Below are 14,642 nucleotides of genomic sequence, written 5' to 3'. Positions count from 1 at the left end.
TTATTAGAAACCTTCGAGGAAATATGGGGATATCTTTCTTTTTAAATGTTCAAAATTGTCAGAATGTATGCTAACATTTCAGGGATGATAATTTGTTCTTCCCTAATGCAATATTCAGTGTTTATTAAATTTATTGTTAAGCTCAAACAAATATTTGAGCGTTTTAAAAATGTCACATCGTAGGACATTCGTGTCACACTAAAGGACAGAAATGCAAAACTGAGCCAGAAGCAAATGTATCAACATGATTATTTTGTCTTTTGATCATAATGTAATGTTGTAGTCAATATTGACCTACACTTTATGCTTATAAGTCTTTAAGTCATAGATTATCAGCCTATCGTAACACTTAATGACAGCCATGCGGTCATTCAATTTAACCTGCAGAGCTCATAAGACTCATACTGAAGTGTGACGTTGGCATGACCATCACACCTCACCCTCTTTGTAGGTATGCTATGACTGTCACGCCATTGAACCTGTAGTGTGTAGTAGCCAGGCATTGCCTGTTTGGTATCTCAAGCTGGACAGCACATTTATGCTATATTGAGTTCTCCACAGCATACTTTATTCATCTATAATTCTCTATACTCTCTCACTCATCTTTCCTTCACTGTTACCGTTGTATTTTATGGTTTCAAAGCACCATTAATGACATTTTATATCCTTTGACAGTATCTAGAATCAACAGCAAATATTCATCAACAATGCATCAAAGTATAAATTCCAATGTCCAATAAAGGAATAAGTAATTTGAATACACAATATTTATCAAGTCAAATAACAAAATAAACAAAAAATGTACAACCAGTTGTTTTAAAAGCTATTTCTCAGATATCTAGTCCTTTGGTGTGACCTGTTTGTTCTTTGGTGTGATACTTCAAAGTGTCACACCATAGGACTTTTACCATCACACCATAGGCCTTTTGAGCTTTCGAGTTAATTTAAAGCCATGTTGTTGCCAACTGAAATACAATTTCACCTTTAGTAAGATGCATTTTCATTCATCTACATAAGAAAAAAAATATTAAAAATATATGTAGCATGTAGGAACGGGAGCAGGATAGTTGTCGTTCTTTTTGTTTTTTTCCCCTATCCTCCTTCTCTTTGGTATGTGCCGTCATACACGCTGACGTGATTGGTCCGCATTTAGGCGCTGGCATCTTCAGGGCACCTGTGGAGTCCTGAGCAGGTAGCTTGTTCTGTGGCTAGTGGCCAGAGGTTATAGCTGACTGATCTAAGGGGTAGACCACAGGCTGAGGGGGGCTATTCTTTTTTTGTTTAGTTTGTTTCCTCTCCCCTTTGTTAGTCTATCCCTCCCAAATTCACACTGGATCCGATCCCCTTTAGCTCCCGGTACTAGTCCAGCCCTACTGGCCCCTTATGATCGAGCTTCCAGGGTACGTAGCCTCCTTGTTGAAACAGTCACTTGAGTGTGTAGTGGAAGTGTGTGAGAACCATCTGAGTCAGTGTGTGAGACTCTTGACTGTGTGCCACATTACGGGTTTATTTGCCCCACTCGTGTGTAACAGGGGTTGCAGTGCTAAATACTTTGGACTATTTGTGTTCTGCCTTAGGGGTCATTTCCCTTCACGTGTGTATTACGAGGCTGGCCCTGACTGTTCCCTCTGTTCGGCCCAGTAGGCTAGCGCCAACCCGGCATTGTAGGAACCAGTGTGTCTTTGTCCAATCTTTCCCCCAATGTATTTGTTTATTTATGTTTAACCTGTTGCAACACTTCAGATAATTTTTAATGTGTATTTAATAAAATCTGTATTTTTATACTTTTCCTAATTACCGTTGTTGTGTGGATTTTTGGGACAGAGTTCCCCTTGCTCTGAAAGTGTGAATTCAAGGGGTGGCGTAGTCTTTACTGCAGGGGGCGCTAAATCTACAAAGTCTACTGTAGGGGGCGCTACATATACACTATTATCAAAATGTATTTTATGACTGTCACACCAAAGGACTACAAAACTAATACACCGTGTGGTAGCAAAACATAATTGATTGATTGAAGAACTCTGAGAGAAAAACCTAAAATCCACTGGCTTCTTAAGGGTCTAAAGTCACAATTTATGTAGGCCTACCGCTGGAGCTTCAACAATAGGTAATTATCCACAGAATTAACCAAAAATATGATGTCACACCACAGGACATTGTTTTCTGCGACAAAGTTTCATAAGTCCATACGGTCTCAGAAAAACAGGAAAAAATTAAGCATTGCCACTTGCTAAAATAGACACCTTGAAAAACATGCCAGAGTTGTTTAGACAAATGACTGAGCTTTGATTATTTATTTAAAAATGTTTTAATATGGAGAACCAGGCTTGCCTCAGTCACACCATAGGACAAATGTGACATTTGACTCAAAATTAAGTATACTTATTTAAGCTCTGGATTTATTACACATTACTTTTTCACAACAACGACATTAGTTTAATCATTTAAAGCATTGACAATTTTGAAAGCATGAATTTACTTAATTTTAAGAGCCTGCGACAGCAAAATGTACACGTCACGTCATCTACCCATATATACTGTAGCCTATATGAGCTTCCTCTCATCCACAGTTAATCCTGTTAGATGTGGTCCATCCTCCTTGGTGTATGCAGACCTTGGATACCGTGGCTCTTGATACATCACAAAAAATTACTATCTCGGTCAAAGATGCAACAGGTACACGCGCACCAAGAATTCTCCTTTTTTAACTCTGATTTGTCACCCATAATGTTGTGTGCATTGCAAAATTTTGAGCAAAACTGTGCTCTAACCCTGCTAATTGGACCTTCACACTTCACCTTACTGGTGCAATGTGCAATTAATGAAGATTGGCCAACAGGCTGGTCCACTTCAGCCATGAAACTTCCCACACTAAAATGACAGGTGTTCCCATTATTTTGTCTAACCCCTGTATACAGTATCCTCTCTCTCTCTCTCTCTCTCTCTCTCTCTCTCTCTCTCTCTCTCTCTCTCTCTCTCTCTCTCTCTCTCACACACACACACACACACACACACACACACACACACACACACACACACACACACACACACACACAAAGCATTTTTAACATTTTAAAACGATAAACTTAAAAAATTCTCAACATTTTTCCTGTTTAAAAATTACCACTTCCAAATATTCAATGATTTAGGCAGTTTACTTTCAGGATTCCTTAAGTCTAGGCCTATCAAATACGGCTATTCCATTTCACTTCACTTCAGATCTACCTAGGCTTTTCTCAAAACTGGCCAGAAGTCAGACAGAAACATTTAATTCTAGGGGAAGAGCCGTGATCATTTAACAACTGCAGCGTAGGCCTATTAGGCTACCTTTCCGGAAAATGAACATGGTCCCTTTAAAACATGGGCAACATTAAGATGTAGCCTATGAAGGGGAGAGCAGCAACAAGGATGCACAGCCAGCTATTTATTTAACAACTGGTACGTTTACAAATCAGCTCGTCCGCGACACACACACACACACACATACGCACTAACTGCTCGTAATGTGTAGTACGTATGACATAGGCAACCATCCATCTTAAAAAATACTGTAGGCTATTTGTCCCATCGCCCCACCCTGTTCCAGAGGGGGAATTTCTGCCGATATGGGAGTGAAGGTGCTGCAGCTTGAATTAGCAGCAGTGGGTGCTGTCCTCCGCGAGCTTGATAGCTGAACTGCCGTCTAACGGAAAGATACCGCAACATCCATTGTCCCCTGGTACTTATTATCCAGGTAAGGTGCATTCGCGAAAACATGCATTAGTCTTTACGGGAACGAGCACAGCATATTGAAATGAAGCTATGAGAAGCACTACACCTCTGCTGTATTGATAAGCAACACACATCTCCTAAAATACAGTCAACCTTTTATGATGTAACGTAACAATCTTGTGGAAAAGCTCACGTTATCAATATCATTTTGTCAGTTTTGTCAGCGGTATTGAAATTACTTTGGGTGTTTGTTGTTCCATTTGGGGCCAATGTATTTGCCCATTACACTGTAAAGAAACTGCATTTGGTTCTGTTTTTCCTATGCAGCTGCAAATGATATACGAAACGGTGTTAGCATGCGATATATCAACCCACAAGGGCAGCTAACGGTTGCTAGCCGCACAATTTTCTGGCCGACATGATATAAATGTACAAATAATAGCCTGAATAGTACGCTATATCATCACATACATCGTGGTGAACACCACGAAGAAGTGACAGAGCAAAGGTTTGCAACCAAGCAAGCCGTATTTAACAGGGAAACATTATTATAAGCAGATCCCAGACTGCTCGCCTAGTATTACTCTGAGTTTTAATCAACGCTGTTCTAACATCTGCGTCCAGTTTTGAGCAGTAATTCGCCTGGTTACTTTTCGCCATGAAATTGAACTAACGTCCTTTCATCAGATACGCTTGCTTGTGGCAATGATTGTTGTTCCATGTCCACTATTTAGCCTATCTGCCATTTCTGTTATTTAACCAAGAGAGCTTAATAGTTAGCAAGTCGGATTGGAAGATGACCCAGATGTTCCCTTTTAAATTACCTTAACCTTATAAAGGAGGAGCACATCTCGCGCGTGTGGTCTTGGGAAATTGCCAACTGCAACTTACTCGAGACTAGTGTAAGCGAATAAACCATATACAGGTAGCCTAAATACTTTGCAATATGTCAAGTCACTACCAAGGTAATTGTTGTATCACACACCTCCTTAGTAGGCGTATATCGTGCAGACTTCCGAAAGACTGATGTTGATGGAGCTGAATAGTGCAACTTGCAGGACGTCCCTACTAAAAGTATTCCCAGACAGCACGAAGCATCTTGCCGACGTTGGCTATTGGGCGGCGACATCGGCAAAACGTCGAGGCCTTTTTTGCCTTATAATCGTCATGCCAATTAGGTTGGTTTTAGATCGGCAAAATAGCGGCAGAAAAGACGGTTTCCTGCCATGGTTTGCCGATGGTTTGCCAACTTAACCCCGACATCGGCAGTACGACGCTTTGCCGATCAATTCCCTGCAGTTCCCTTCCGATGGTTTGCCAATGGTTTGCCAACATAACCCCAACCATCGGCAACGCGACGTTTTACCGAGCAATTTCCTAATGTTTCCTCCCGATGCTTTGCCAACTTAACACCGACCATCATCTGACAATGTCCCAAACACAGTTTGCCGATGGTTTGCCAACCTAACCCCGACCATCGGCAACGCGACGCTTTGCAGATCATTTGAAGACCCCAAAACCAAAAGCCAGCGCCTGCTTGCTTGCAACCTGAGCAGCGCGAGCTCTGTTTGAAATTATTTCAGTTGTCAAGGGAACGAACATTTTTCCGTTTACTTTACTGGACGTCGCAGCAGTAGTATTAGCCACCGCAATCGTTTTTAGTTAGGCATTACCATTATTTCTGTTGAAATGTAGGTTTCAGCATTACAAGTCAGGCTTGATTAAACATTAAATTAGGTTGCTGAAATAAATCTCTTCACCTGTCATGCTGTCTCGAATGACCTCCTCATCGAGTTTCTAATCGATATCCGACCTCACTTTTTCTTACCGTTAGCAAGTTAGCTAACGTGTCAAACGTACCCAGCAACCAGGTGAGTTTTTGTTTGGTTTTATAAGTTATAGTTTGAGATGTCACATTGTATGTAGGTCGTGTGTAGTCTAACAGCGTTTTCTATTGTAATACAAATGTAGGCATACTGCTCCCGTAATCAAGTTTCCTGCTGGAGTCGGGCTGTTGATTCTTGTCTAGCCCATGATGACTGGTTGAAAGGACATTACAAAATAGGCTACGGTATGTAACACAACGATTTTCTTTGATGAACTTGCAATGCACAGGAAACACACACCACGTGAAGTGAGATAAAATAATATTGCATCACATTCATAGCCCTTACTATAAGTAGGGTTGCCAACTGTCAATGAAAAAAATACGGGACACTTCATCGTGCCGGGGGTCTGGGGGTCGTCCCCCAGAAAAATTAGCATTTCTTAGATGTAATTTCTTGCATTTTAACGTCCCGTGTCCCGTTTCAGTTCAATACGGAACCCGTACTTTTATCTCTAAATACAGGACGATTCCGTATTTCAAGGGACGGTTGGCAACCCTAACTATAAGTAAGTTAAAGAACTCCTGAGTTCATAGCCTTCACTGCAATGTGTTGCTCTCGTTTTCACAGTCAATTCACCACAAGTCAAAATCAGATCAACAGACAGGGACATCGGACTTCTCTTGGGAATATGCCAGATATGCCATAACAAGAAAAAATGGTAAGTCTATCACTACATAAGATCCATAACAAAATACTATTAGTTAAATCTTAAATGTGACCTGGTGGTAGGCCTATTATTGCTTGAATGCTTATGTTGCACACTTAATGAATAAGGTCCTCAAGTAGAGTTTCGCTGAGTTCGTTGTTTATTTACATTTTCCTCAGCATAACTGTACAGCTGACACCGCTGCCTTCTGTATCATAACAAAGCCTGTCACTTCCACGTTTCGTTCTTCTTATGTGACCGAAGTCACTGGCTACTGCACCAGAGAGAGTCTCTGCACTCATTGCTGGTCCTATGATGCCATCTATTGGCGAAAACGTGCAACAGCATAATTAAACTACCGGTAAAAGACAACTTCTGACTGGACAACAAAAAGACAGGGAATGAGAATAAGGGAATAAGAAAAAAGACAAAAAATGGGGGGTCCACTACACTTGCATACAAACTGTTTGTGATGCTGCACTCATTTTCTAGTCTATATCTTGGACTGAAAAAGGATTACATTATTATGTTTTCAGGTGTTTTTGCCCCTGCGGTTGTGAAGAGGATGCTGTGGAGGTGGCAGCATGAACGTGTCACACAGACATTGGCTAAACTACTCGGTAGGTACAGCGAAATAAAAGAAACCACCCCCTCAACCCTGTTTATGCTGCACTGTACCTATTATAACCAGTTTTTATATATAGATCATTATTTGAAATACTATGAGAGCCTTTCTGTTAGGATACTGTACAGCAGGGATGGGCAACTGGAGGCTCGGGCGCCACATGCAGCCCAACTTCTCAATTTAAAAAAAAAAAAGAAAAAGTACAGTTTTTTAACCCCCTATAAATCAATAGTGTAAGCATTCCGGTATAAATAAACAAAAAGTGAAGTATCCTTTTGTAAATTCTCTCAAGTGCGTGGTGATGTGGTTGTGGTAATAAAAAAATGTTGGCCCTCCTTACAATGAAAGTTGCCCACCCCCTGCTGTACAGCCTACATCACTTGTACATGTCCTTACCAAATAGGACACTAGCTAGCTAAATGTAACTAATATGGTATTGTGAAAGTTATATGCCTAAATGTAAACCATAATATTAAATTGTGATGGACAGAAATCAACTAAACCAACATATTACATTGTGAATGTAGTTGCGCAGTGATGCTGAGACCGACTTATTCCTGTCTTTATTTGCCAGGCTTCTACACTTGCCCTCAGAGTTCACATATGGTTTAAGTGCACAGGTGGCCAGCCAGGTTCAGACTGATACTGGTAACAAAGAGGAAAGCATGCTGATTGGTAAGTGAGATCCCTTCTAAAAAATCCACACAGCACAACAAGTAAGCCTAGTTTGTGGTATCAAATGTAAAATGTAAGTTTCATCAAAAAGTTGTAGAACACATCTGAATAAATTGCAGGCCATCAAAGTAGTGAATGGGCAGGGAAAACACAACCAGTAGGCTTATGAATTACTTTGACTCAGCACAGCACAGCAGATGTGATGCTACCATTCCTTATGACACAGAGGTCTGCTATTCCATTGTAAATATTGACTGGAAATGTTCATGTTTCAACTGTTTAAAAGGGGAAAAAATCTCTAGGTGTATATAAGTGAAAGCCCACCTTTGCCACTGTGACACAGCACACAAGTATACACTGCACACAACGAAATTGCATTTTATGCCTCACCTGTGCAAGGGTGCAGCCTACATTGGCATCCCAGGGAGCAGTATGTTGCAGTGTGGCAGGAAGGTACCATGCTTGGGGTACCTCAGTCATGGAGGATGGAGGAGAGAGCACTGGTTAATTACTCCCACTCCACATACCTGGCGGGGCTGGGAGATGAACCAGCAACCTTTGGGTTGTTCAGCCCTGGGCTACAGGACACCCTAACCGCTTACCAATGACTGCCCCACTTATCCATGACTATATAAAAAAATACCACAGAGTAGCGAGTACACTTTTAAATTAAAAGGGTCAATATACAGGGTGTATGCAGGGTTTTAAAAAGTATTAAAAGGTGATAAATTAAAAAGTCAAAATGTAATGGCCTTAAAAGTAGTAAATTTGCTCAAAAAGTATTATTTTTTGAAAAACTAGGTATTATTTTTTTGAGTTGCACCATTTTGATTAAAAAAAATCTTTCTTTATTCACCGTTTATCACAGTTTTTCCATACACCAGTGATTCGCCCAACAGTAGCCACCTGACCTAGTTCATAGCAGAGTCGTGCCATAGAAAGCAGACTTTTGAACAGCACACTGGAATCGCGCTGCTCCCCTTCGGACGTCTTTTTGCAAAACACAAAAGTGTAATGTAGTGTTTAGAAGGTAGAAATTACAAAAGATGTCTTGTTAATACTGGAATCGGAATGTCGTGATGGTTGTAAAAAAGATTTAAAGGTTGTGAAAAAGGGTATTAAATTGTAGTAAATTTGACTTCAACATTGCTGTATATACCCTGATATAGATGATAGACTTTTCATCCACAGGCAGGACTTAGGCTACATACAGTAGATGGTGAAATCCTGCTTACAAAAACTGTTCTCAATAAATAGTTGTAAACTTTTGACATGTCAAAGTCATAGCCTAAACTGTAGGGTATGTTCTCATGTAAAGGGTGATTTTCACATCCAGCCCATGTTCACAGATTTTTTTTTTTCTCCTGCAGGAATGATTCAACGATGGACATTTTGCTTAATTGTGGAAAAAAATAAATGGAAAAACGTCTATGATTTCTTGTGTTTTCATTGGTGAGGCATATGGTGAAGCAGGAAGACCTCAAATAAGGCGGAATTCCACTGCAGCGGTGAGAACATTCAGACGTCTTTTTGTTTATGGAAAGAGCTGATTTTCTGGCATGCTAGGTGATTTTCTGACATGCTAGTTTCATAACTGCAACCTAAAATCAGCTGTTCCTCGAGACGTCCGGATGCTTTCCTCGCGCAGATGGGGTACGTCGAGTAGGTCGTAATTAAGTCGTAATTAAATCGGTTAAACATTGGCTCATGAGCGGATATAAGGCGGGCAACCGTCGGCTCATGGTAGGACTATAAATAATTATATCGGCATAACGTTGGCTCTCCATCGCCTGTCGCCTATTTGCCGACGTCTGCCCAACATCTTGCCGATGAGCAAACGGTCCTTTCAAAGACGTCGTGCCGATGTATTTTACATCGGGCAAAAAGCATCTTGCCAACGTTGGCAAGACGTAAGTGTGCTGTCTGGGTTGTATGATATGAATTGAACATGTTGTATGCTCATTCTTGATGCATGTACCTAATGATGTTTCATGTAGGCCTACCGTAATCATAATGTTGGGGTTTTTTGAGGATATCTGTGTGCCTACTTGTAGGCCTGGCTGGCCACGGCCATTATAGGTCTAATTATGCATCTGTTTCTTCTAAAATATTTTAACATGACCACAAGTGTTCTGACTCTTAAGTAATGTCCACCATTGCAATGCTGAAGCCCAATTATCATGTTAGTGCAGTGTTTCCCCCAGAAAATTGGTTAGTCAAGGTGGTGAGGCTTCGAGTCTGTCCCTGAGGGGCGGCGTGGCGGGGGGGGGGGGGGGGGGGCGCGGCGCCACTCGCGATGTCACGCGGGGGGAGGTGTTGGCGGGGTTTGATGTCACGCACGGCACGAATACTGTTTCGGGGGTTTGGGGGGGGGGGCGGGGGGGTTGAATAATAACAAAGCTGTGTAGACCTACCATATCAAAACTATTTACAGAAGCTGAAAAGAAAAATGTAACAAAAAGTGCAGTGCAGGTTGTTTACATTAACGAAAAAGAGAAACCAAATGGAGTGCAAAATTGACTGGCTACCTATGACTACCTATGGCACATTTTGCAAGTCTTGTCCTTGCAGGCCATCCTTCTCGGTTTTTCAAAAAAGAGTTCCAGTGCCCTGTTGTAATTAAACTGCCCTACTGGTGGCCCATTTATGCTAATTCTTGGGTTGCTGCTGACGTCATAGTGCTGCCCCCTGGTGGTGATCTACCGCTGCTGGTGGACAACCTGGGCTTGGAGCCATTGAAACCCATTCAAAACTTCATTTTTTCGATCTGACACAGAATATTTTTAATTATACCTAAAGACACACCATTGGACTTGTTTAAAAGCTGAGAACCTCAGCTTTCCATAACTGAAAGCGGTATTTTCCTAGCATCTACCAATCCGAAGGTAGCCCACTTTAAGTGCGGAATTACTTTTCTAAAGATAGCGTTTTGTTTCCTTGGAAACGGACGCGGTTTATGTGTTACGCATAAGCTATTTGACTCGGTTTTGCACTATTATGGATGAATTTCTAATCTTGACATGTTAATGGACAATCTATGCGAATTTCATAATGTGTTTTTATGTGATATGGGAGTAAATGTGTTTACATCCCGTCTGGGATTTGTTAAACTAGGTGGCTCGCTAGTTAGCTAGCAAGTGCTAGGTCTCTACACTACATCATCTCAAAAGTGGAAAGATTTGCCGACACTCAAGGCTGTGGATATAATGAACTGGTTCTGTGAATGTTCTCAGAATGTTTTGCTTTGACAAATTGCTGATATTATAGCATTACATCCAAATCCTGGTGTTTCTTTGTTTATGCTTGGGCCATTGAGACAGATCGATTCTAATATCTATTACCAGAGAGAGTTTATTTCTGCTATTACTTACATGGGTCCCACTAGTTTGACGCCCTCTCGTGACTTCACATGGTAATTAAATATTTCAAACAAGCGATTTAAGGTTATGGTTAGGTTTAGGGTTAAGGTTAGGGTTAAGGTTAAGGTTAGGGTTAGGTTTAGGGTTAGGTTTAGGGTTAAGGTTAGGGTTAGGGTTAGGTTTAGGGTCGTATGACGTAAGCGGTAAGTACCGAAAGGGCGTCGTTCTAGTGAGTCCCATTACTTACTTGCTAGCTAACTAGCGAACTAGCTAACAAATCCCAGACGGGCGTACTGTTAACACATTTTACTCCCATGTTACATAAAAACGCATTTTGAAACTCGCACAGATTGTCCATTAGAATGTCAAGATTAGAAATTAATCCATAATAATGCAAACCCGAGTCAAATAGCGTATGCGTAACACATAAACCGCGTCCGTTTCCAAGGAAACAAAACGCTATCTTTAGAAAAGTAATTCTGCACTTAAAGTAGGCTACCTTCGGATTGGTAGATGCTAGGAAAATACCGTTTTCAGGTATGGAAAGCTGAGGTTCTCAGCTTTTAAACAAGACCCATGGTGTGTCTTAAGGTCTAATTAAAAATATTCTGTCGAACATCGAACAAATGTACTTTTGAATGGGTTTCAATGGCTCCAAGCCAGGGTTGTCCACCATTTCAAATTCGCGCGCTCCAGTGAAGGGGCATTCTGACGTAACTGCAACCCAAGAATTGAAAATTAAAATTGTTTCAAAATATGGCCTCGAGGAAGGACACACATGGCGTATTAATAAATCCGACCACTAGGTATCACAATTTAGTCCAACCGATGGTGTCCTAGTGCCTGCGCTTGAACATGCATTACAACTTTTTTTTTTTTACAAGTTTTTTTTTTTTGCCCTCGGACGCATTTTTTTTTTTTTTTTTAATTTTTTTTTTTTTTTTTTAGGGAACGTAGCCAAGGCGGGGGTGGGGTTTAGTCAAGGCGGCCGCCTTGATAAGAAAGCGCTGGGGGAAAGCCTGTAGTGGCAAAAAGCTATAACTGACACCAAGGCCAAATCCTTTTAGGCAAAAATTGAGAGACCACTTCGAAGCTCAGTTTTTCTGAGTTTGCTATGGATAGGTATGTGTTTGAGTAAAACAAACATTGCTATTTCATTCTATAAACTACCGACAACATTTCCTCCGAATTTCGAAAGAAAATATTGTCATTTAGATCATTTATTTGCAGAAAACCTCAAATGGTCAAAATAACACATAAGATGCAATGTTTCAAAATCTCAAAAAAGGCAAACAAAACAAGATGATATTAACTTAAAAACAACACAGTAGTGATGTATTGACTTAGGAAGAGTTCAGAAATCAATATTTGGAGGAATAAGCCCGATTTGTAGTCACAGCTTTCATGCGTTTTGGTATGCGTCCATTAAGTTAGTCCTTCAAATTGTTCTTGGATGACTGTATTCCAGGCCTGGTGTAAGAATTCAAGTTACTGAGCTTAGGTTGATGGCTTGTGACCATCTAGCTTCCTCTTCATCACATTCCAGAGGTTTTCAAGGGGTATCGGGCCTGGAGTTTGGGCTGACCATGTCAGGGTATTTTTTTTACAAGTCAGCTTTTATTGTCACTTTCTTCAAATGCACAAGACATACAGGGGAAATGAAATTATGTTTTCTCTCTATACCATGCCAGGACAAGACAAATACAAGACTGACATTTTACAGACTGACATAAAGGGCAAGACATGACAGATAACAGTGATGGACTGGTAACAATAAGTGGTCAATAAAAGTACAAATACACATTTAACATTCAACATTTAACATTCAACGTGTAAACAGAAGATAAGATAAATATAGAATATAGACATTACAATAATAGAAATAATAGCAGTGACAGCAGCAATAGTGTGTGTTCCAGGACTGAGGTAGTGCAGGTAAGGTGCAGTCCCTGGTTGTGTGTGTGTGTGTGTGTGTGTGTGTTCTGGTGGGGTAGTGCAGGTCCAGTCCAATAGTGGAATACAAAAAGTCAAAGCTGTGCTGTGCTACACTGTATCGTCCAACATGGTCCATTGTAGTCCAGTGGTCAAGTAGCAGCATAGTTGTAGGTGCAAGTCTCATAGTGCAAGCAGTTCTTGGAAGTGTGGAGATCAGAGAGTGCAGGTAAGGTGCAGTCACGTGGAGCAGTTCCATAGGTTGTGTGTGTGTGTGTGTGTGTGTGTGTGTGTGTGTGTGTGTGTGTTTATAATGTGCGTGTGTGTGTTTATAATGTGCGTGTGTGTGTTTTGTGGTGTGTGTGTGTTTATAATGTGCGTGTGTGTGTTTTGTGGTGTATGTGTGTTTTGTGGTGTGTGTTTGTGAGGTGTGTGTGTCTGTGTGTGAGAGAGGTTTGATCTGGTGGTCCTCCATCCACAGCTTGATTGGCAAGCTGAGAGGCTGGAGTATTGTCCTACTTCACAAAACTATCCTCAGCATTCAGGGGCATTGTCAGAATAGAAGGAATCATGTTTTGGCCCAAGGTAACTTTGTATGGTGAATCAGAGACGCGCCATTTGCAAAGATGAAAATGACAGATTTCAGCCTTGTTGAAACACCCTCAGATCATCACCAAACCTTGGCCAAATTTCACATCTAATCACCTGGTCATCTAATGGTTAGTTAGAGACCTGGAGAGGTCTACGAACCACAGTATCTTACACCTGCTGTGAATATGTATCAGAGCAGTCACACCACAGGACACCATAAAATGAACCTAAGCATTGCGTGACAGAAACATTGCAATATGAAGACATATTAAGAGGTTAATAGTCACCTTAAACTTCCACAGCACTCTCCAATAACTGAGGTACTGACTGGTTAGGAGCCAGTCTTTAAGACCCTTGTAGTTGGCCTTGCAGCTGCCCATTCACAAACATTGACATACATGTCACCCCACAGGACGCAATTTGTGTTACGAAATTTAACTCGTAGTTAATATTACTGTCTTGAGTTTTTTCACATTCACATATCTTAATATAAAGTTATATTATGCAATCATGCCAAATGCTTCATACATTATTCAAAATGTTATTGGTTAATTTATATATATATATTATATTCCAGGTTTCATTAATGTTACAGTACACCGCAGGATATTTGACATACAGCTCCAGGCCACTTTATTAGAATAGCATGAAAAAGTTGATTTATTTCCATAATTCCATCAATAATGTTAAACTGTCATGGATTGTAGATTCATGGCCTAACTCACCAGAAATAAAACCCCATTCATTTTCAATGGGGTTTCATTTCTGGTGATTTAGAATGAAACTGGTGAGTTAGCGCCAAAATGTGGCATGAAAATCTACAGGGTATATTGAAGAGTGAAGTGTGGGACACCAGGTCAGCAAACAAGAACAGCTGACAGCAAAGCATCAAGGATATCTGGGCTTCCATAACTCCCATGCACCGTTTCTGCCATTGACTTCAATGTTAAACGCATCATGGCCGTTATTAAGACAGAGAGAGTCCTAACCAAGTATTGAACATTGTATGTGATGTAGCAAGTACCAAATTTCAACTGATTTGATGTGCACTGATGTGAAACGAAGTTTGAAGAAGAAAATTGTGATTTTATTACAATATTCTAATGATGCGAATTTCCCAATTCATGTTTTTTTTAGCTAGAAGACCAAAATATGTAAAAATAAACAATTTAATGATTGGAATAGTTAAAAAACTGGGCCATGAATCTATAATC

At 40.6% G+C, this 14,642-nt stretch overlaps 1 protein-coding gene and 1 long non-coding RNA gene across 2 annotated transcripts in view; both read left to right on the top strand.

The window, feature by feature from the left end:
- Window positions 1-3,504: 3,504 nt before the first annotated feature.
- Window positions 3,505-14,642, top strand: part of fam110b (family with sequence similarity 110 member B) — a 41,633-nt gene continuing 30,495 nt past the window's right edge. Inside the window, exon 1 of the mRNA XM_063220090.1 lies at window positions 3,505-3,733. The gene's annotated coding sequence lies outside the window, so the exon portion shown is untranslated. The remainder of the gene's footprint in view (window positions 3,734-14,642) is intronic.
- LOC134466195 (uncharacterized) lies at window positions 4,798-6,302 on the top strand. The gene is made up of 3 exons (XR_010038234.1): window positions 4,798-5,582; window positions 5,683-5,782; window positions 6,168-6,302. It is a non-coding gene; the product is annotated as an uncharacterized LOC134466195 (long non-coding RNA).

Source organism: Engraulis encrasicolus, chromosome 16, assembly GCF_034702125.1.
Source record: "Engraulis encrasicolus isolate BLACKSEA-1 chromosome 16, IST_EnEncr_1.0, whole genome shotgun sequence".
Lineage (NCBI taxonomy): Eukaryota > Metazoa > Chordata > Actinopteri > Clupeiformes > Engraulidae > Engraulis > Engraulis encrasicolus.
The sequence above is the reverse complement of the archived record's forward strand: the minus strand, read 5'-3'. Positions and strand labels throughout refer to the sequence as shown.